The sequence below is a fragment of the Aquarana catesbeiana genome, linkage group LG06, assembly GCF_042186555.1.
Source record: "Aquarana catesbeiana isolate 2022-GZ linkage group LG06, ASM4218655v1, whole genome shotgun sequence".
Taxonomy (NCBI): Eukaryota; Metazoa; Chordata; class Amphibia; order Anura; family Ranidae; genus Aquarana; species Aquarana catesbeiana.
In genome coordinates this window covers 77,816,024-77,822,023 of record NC_133329.1, presented here as the reverse complement: position 1 = coordinate 77,822,023, position 6,000 = coordinate 77,816,024, and positions in this window count along the sequence as shown.

Here is a 6,000-nt window from a genome sequence, read left to right as displayed (position 1 = left end):
AACACTCAACAATTACCGCTTTCTGATGTTTTATGTATATCGCTTAGACCTCGGAAGTGACTTTTCCCTGCTATGACACTATATCCCCTCGTACAGACCAATCATCCAAACCTCCGACAGCGAATATACCCGGCCCTCACCTGCACAAGATAGACTCTAGTCAAAGGATCTATATACATCTGAATACTACCATACCCGATAATACCTAACTGCAGTCAGGCTTCAATGTCTTTTCTCTCTCGTTTAAGGGCTTAGGTAATGTTCTTTGATAGATGTTTTGATATATGTAGTGATGCTCATACTAGGGTTAGATATTATAGTTTTAATAGGGTTAGGATTGGAATACCTATGTATGGACACAGGGATTGCCAATCCACAGTACTACATGCTTAATGTTAACATGAAATTTCCAGAAATCACTTGACCTGTGATGTGACAGGCTCCCCCTTACTTTCAGCCATAAGTATGGCAAGCACTCGACTCTGATTAGTCTGATGTTCACCACCCCCCCTCCCCCCTCCTTAGATAGTAAACGCCCTCTTCTTCATTGCCGCTCCTCCGCATGTCTCCTCTCCGTTGGATTCAAACTTCCAATATGCCCGTACACTATTGGGTCAAGACACTGAGACCTAGTAACATGACACCTCACCTGACACTGCTCTCAAGTAGGGTATATTTTTTGCATATTCAAATGGAGAGGGCAGCTGTAATTCTCAGATAAATCCATACTGTTCTACGCACGCTGAATACCACACCTCCCATCAACCTAGCTACATATGTATGGGTTCTGGAGATTTCTAAGTATGCAATGATTCCTACCTCTACATTTCTCCAAAAGGGGAGATGCAGTTAACGAACGCATTGCTGGGAGATGACGAGGGAGGGGTAATGGGGGTTAATTATATAGATTAAAAAAAAAAACACCAGAAAGTAAATAATAGGGGGACACGGCTTTAATGTGGAATATTTAGGTTCATCAGTAGATACATATAACCAAGTTTATGTTGCTTGACTTGATCTGTTATAATGCTCCCTTTTGACATTGTTCACACGAAGTAGACGTTTCTCACACCATTGTTTGTCTTGCAGTATATATTCCTCAACTCCTGCGGACAACCTTATCTACGACACTTGTCACATATCTGTGTATAACTTTATCAATCTGACGCATCCAATATTAACACCAGAGTTATTGTGATGACACCTACCCCTGTGAAACTTGATCCCTGAGATTTTCCCTTATTACATTCCTTCAAGGGATTTTCTACCGTTTTCATCCTCTTCACTACTAACTAATTGGTTATATTTTTCTAGGTGGTTACCATTGTGAGTCGGGCTGATACATATGAATAATCTTATTTATAACATTTCTTACGACATCCTCCACACATGCGACTCCAGGGATTGCAACGGCTGGATATATCCCCTTTACGTAGATCACAAACTATCTCCTACGCTCGATACTTCCCAATCCCCACTCAGTGCGGTGAGGAGATCCAGATTTGGTTCTGGTCTGCTTTCCAGAATTACTGCACTGTACGAACCTGACCTGATCTTGTTATAGAATAGGTTAGTTAAGTCATCCTCTTTTCCACCTCTTTATCCCCGCCCACTTTTCCTTGCTTTTCTACTTCTATAAAGTCACACCACCGGTACTGTATTTCTATTGTAGGAATTTACTTATTGCTGGTCCCGTTCTTGAATAGGACGCTTACACTTCCCAACTGACATGGCAGCTACAGATTCCTTTCACCATGGGAAACACGGCCCTCAAAAACCCCAGACGGATTTAAAGATAAAAATATGCTCAATAAATATTAGAGGATTAAATACCCCAGAAAAGAGGTCACAACTCTTATACACATTACAGAAACACAAAACGCAAATAGCGTTCATCCAGGAAACTCATTTTCGCACTGATAATATACCCAAACTTGGTAATTATCGCTACCCCATTGTGTACCACGCGTCCAATGATACGTCAAAAACAAAGGGTGTTGCGATATTAATATAAAAAAACTGTCCCTTACATATCTCGGAAACTAAACAGGATCCTAATGACAGATACTTGTTTCTCAAAGGAACCTTACACAACAAACCCATCACCTAGGCAAATATATACGCTCCTAACAAACAAGTCACGTTCTTCAGAGAAACACTACAATCACTCACTGAATTTTACTCTGTGGTTCTTGTAGTGGGTGGAGACTTCAATGTTGCACTGAACCCGCATCAAGATTCCTCCACGGGTACGACCTCACTTCCCTACAGAGCGCTCAGAGCCATTAAGAAGCAGCTACAGGAACTGACCCTTCATGACACTTGGCGCACATTACACCCAAACGATAGGGATTTTACATTCTACTCATCCCCCCACAACAAATATTCCAGAATCAACCATTTTTTTATTTCCCAAACTGATCTACCCCTTCTCAAACAAGCGACCATAGAACCTATGATACTCTCTGATCATAATCGCATCTCAATTACATTGACTTTCTCATTTTCTCCACATGCTCACTCGATATGGCAATTAGACAGCTCCTTACTGACGGATCCTGAACTCACACAACGAATCTCCACCCGACTTATCCAATACTTCCAGGATAATTCTTTGGACGAACCTAGCCCGCCCACCATATGGGCAGCACATAAATGTGTGGTGAGAGGAGATTTCATCTCCATAGCTGCTTTCTGAAATAAACAAAGATGAGCCCATATCACTGCTCTCTCCTCTAAAATCCATACACTCGAAAGGGTGCATAAATTATCCCTCGCCACTAAATCCCTCGAAGAGCTCTTACAAGCTAGGGAAGCTCTTATAGAGGAAATGAATAAAGCACTAAGACGCAAATACATTTTGCATCACAAATTATACTAAGAATTTGGTAATAAATATGGAAAACTACTAGCTAAAGCATTACAACATAAGAAAGCAACCTGTAACATACATGAAATTAAGAACTCAGTCGGAAAATCTTTTACATCACCGGATGACATCGCCACACAGTTTGTGAATTACTTTTCTAAACTTTACAATTTACTCCCCCCAGAATTGAATAATGGCGACCACGGCAGGCAGGCAGCTATATCTGCCTTCCTCTCACAATACGGTATACCACCTATTTCTACTGATGATTCCAAGACCCTTGATTGCCCCATTACAGTCGAGGAAACAAAGGCAGCGTTGAACGGGGCGTGGCCTAGCGCGGCATGTGAACAGACCTGTTCACCGGAGCTCCCGCTGTTGATCCTGAGACCGATCCTTTCCTCGCCTGTTCAGACGCCTAAAAGTCACGGTACCGGTACCTACAGCCTCCCTGACATCCCAGGCCACAGTAACAGCACCAGACTGGGGCATGATGACCTAAGGGAACCGCGGAGAACAAGCGGCCTCGGCCGCGGCTGACTTCCAAGATGGCGCCTGGTCATCTCAGCCTCAGAGAACACCACGAGGCCAGGAACAGAAAACGGAGCAGGGGGGTAAGTCACAGAAACCCCCTAAGACTAAAGATCAGCCCAGGGATATGCTCTACTATGCCCAGAAGTTAGCGGGCTCAGCAGAATCCACACAGAGCAGCACATAGCTTCCTGCAGCTTCTATGGGACAGGCAGGCGGGGGGACACAGACAGGCCAGAAGACACTGACACCATGGAATCTGTACCTGATCCTATGCCAGGCCTGTTTGATATGCAGGTGGAGGACACCCCCCAGCCCACGCTGAGTGAAATACTCCATGCAGTTCGCAGATGTACTGCTTCCGTGGATGACCTTAAAGAGAAGTTTGGAGGGCTGAAGGAGACTGTCTCCCTCCTCCGTCAGGACATTCAGAAAATCAGAGAGAGAACCACGGCAGTGGAGGGGAGGGTCAGTGATATAGAAGACCAGATGCCCCACTTGAACAGGGATGTGAGGGGAGCCGCACAGCATGCACGCCAAGCCTTTGAAAAGACCGACGACATCGAGAACCGCCTGCGACGCAACAATGTACGTATAGTTGGGCTACCAGAGAAAGTTGAGGGCAGAGACCCCACGGTGTTTGTTGAGGAATGGCTGCAGAATATATTTGGCAAAGAGGCATTTTCGCCACTGTATGCGGTAGAACGGGCGCATCGAGTACCACCAAGACCTCTCCCGCCTGGCAACCCCCCCAGAGCGATGCTGGCCAGGCTTCTCAACTATAGGGACCGTGAAGTGGTTCTAAGGTTAGCCAGAGAAAAGGGGACTGTGCAGTTTAAGGGTACCAAAATATCCTTCTACCCTGACTTCTCAGCCAAAGTGCAGCGCAGAAGATCTAAGTTTGCTGACGTCAAAAAAAGGCTACAACGACTGCAACTCAAATATGCAATGCTGTTCCCCGCTAAGCTGAGAGTCACGGCCGGAGATCAGAATCACTTTTTTGAAACCGCACAAGATGCAGCAGAATGGCTGGACCAGAACGAACAAAATCTACAACGCCGCAGACGTGAAAATGAGGAAGGCTGATTTCAACTAACCAACTTACTCCATGCATAAAAAGGGCGCATACATTCCACTTCTTATAATGCTCCTTACACAGAGGACGTTTCCTTATCATCCAGTGACAGCGATTGAACACCAAATCTTACAGAGCTCGGCACATTTCTTGTCTAACCAACCTGGTGGGCTGTTAATGTGCCTCACCTCCGCACAATACAAGTTGCCATTGTTGATATGGCTTGAGTTTGTGTGCCCTGTTGGCACGGTTTGGGCCCACGGAGCCCCACAGTTTTTGATGCCTTTCCGCTGGGCACTGCCAGCGGGACTTGTTTTACAAGTTCTACTTCATTTATGGATCCACCACGAGATCTGTGTCACCATACAACTGAGCTGGTTTATCTTCTGCAAGGATTTGTGGCTTCTCCACTGCATACTATGCCTCGTCGACCTGCCCCACGCCCCACACACTAGGATGGTCACTTTGCCTGCACGTGGACTGCGTCTTGGAAGACACCGGGTGCAAAGCCAAATGATACAGGACAGGGACATGCCTATTGGAAATGGTTCAAACCCTCGCTATGTCTGATACACCTATAGTGTCCTGGAATGTGCGAGGCGTAAATGATCCATTAAAAAGATCCATGGTTTCTGCTGGGTTGCGGAAGTTTCACCCGGCCATAATAGGTTTGCAGGAAACCCACTTGAAGAGCGACACAGTCAATTTTTTGCAATATGCCTGGGTAGGTAAAGCCTATCACTCCACTTACTCTGCTTTTTCGCGTGGAGTAAGTGTTTTGATACACAAAGCCCTAGTGTACCAGGAACTGGACTCATTGATAGATATATCTGGAAGGTTAGTGTTTTTGCACTGTAAATTGTACACATTCACATTGATATTAGCCTTTGTATATGTGCCCTCTCCGTTCTCCAGAGAGGTTCTGCAGCTATTAATCTCATACTTAGTTAACAAACCGGATATTCCGGTACTGATCATGGGGGACTTTAATTGTTACCTGGATCCAAAATTAGACAGACACCCTCCTGTACAGCCTCCTGGGGGCGGACGAGGCACAGCTCTGAGTCGCTTACTTACAGAGATAGGATGGATGGAAATGTGGCGTAACAGAAATCCAAATAACAAGCAATTTTCTTGTTTCTCTAAGACCCATGGGTCACTATCTCGCATTGATTTATGCATAGGCACCCCAAACCTGGTTTGTAGTATATCTAAAATAGAATACTTCCCGCGAGGTGTCTCGGACCACTCCCCATTAGCTGTATGGCTAACTACTAGGCCCCCCAGTAACCTACCTAGAGCCCCTTGGAAGTTAAATGCTTTCTGGTTGAAACTTTTCACTTCACAAGATAGAATAGCCGCCCAGATCCAGGCTTTCTTTAAAATGCATCGACATCTAACTAATGCTCATTTGAAATGGGAAACCTTTAAAGCACACTTAAGAGGGACATTTATCCAGGAAATACAGAAGGTCAAACACAATTCCTCGGTCCTGTTAGAACAGGCGGGGGACTTGGTGCGACAA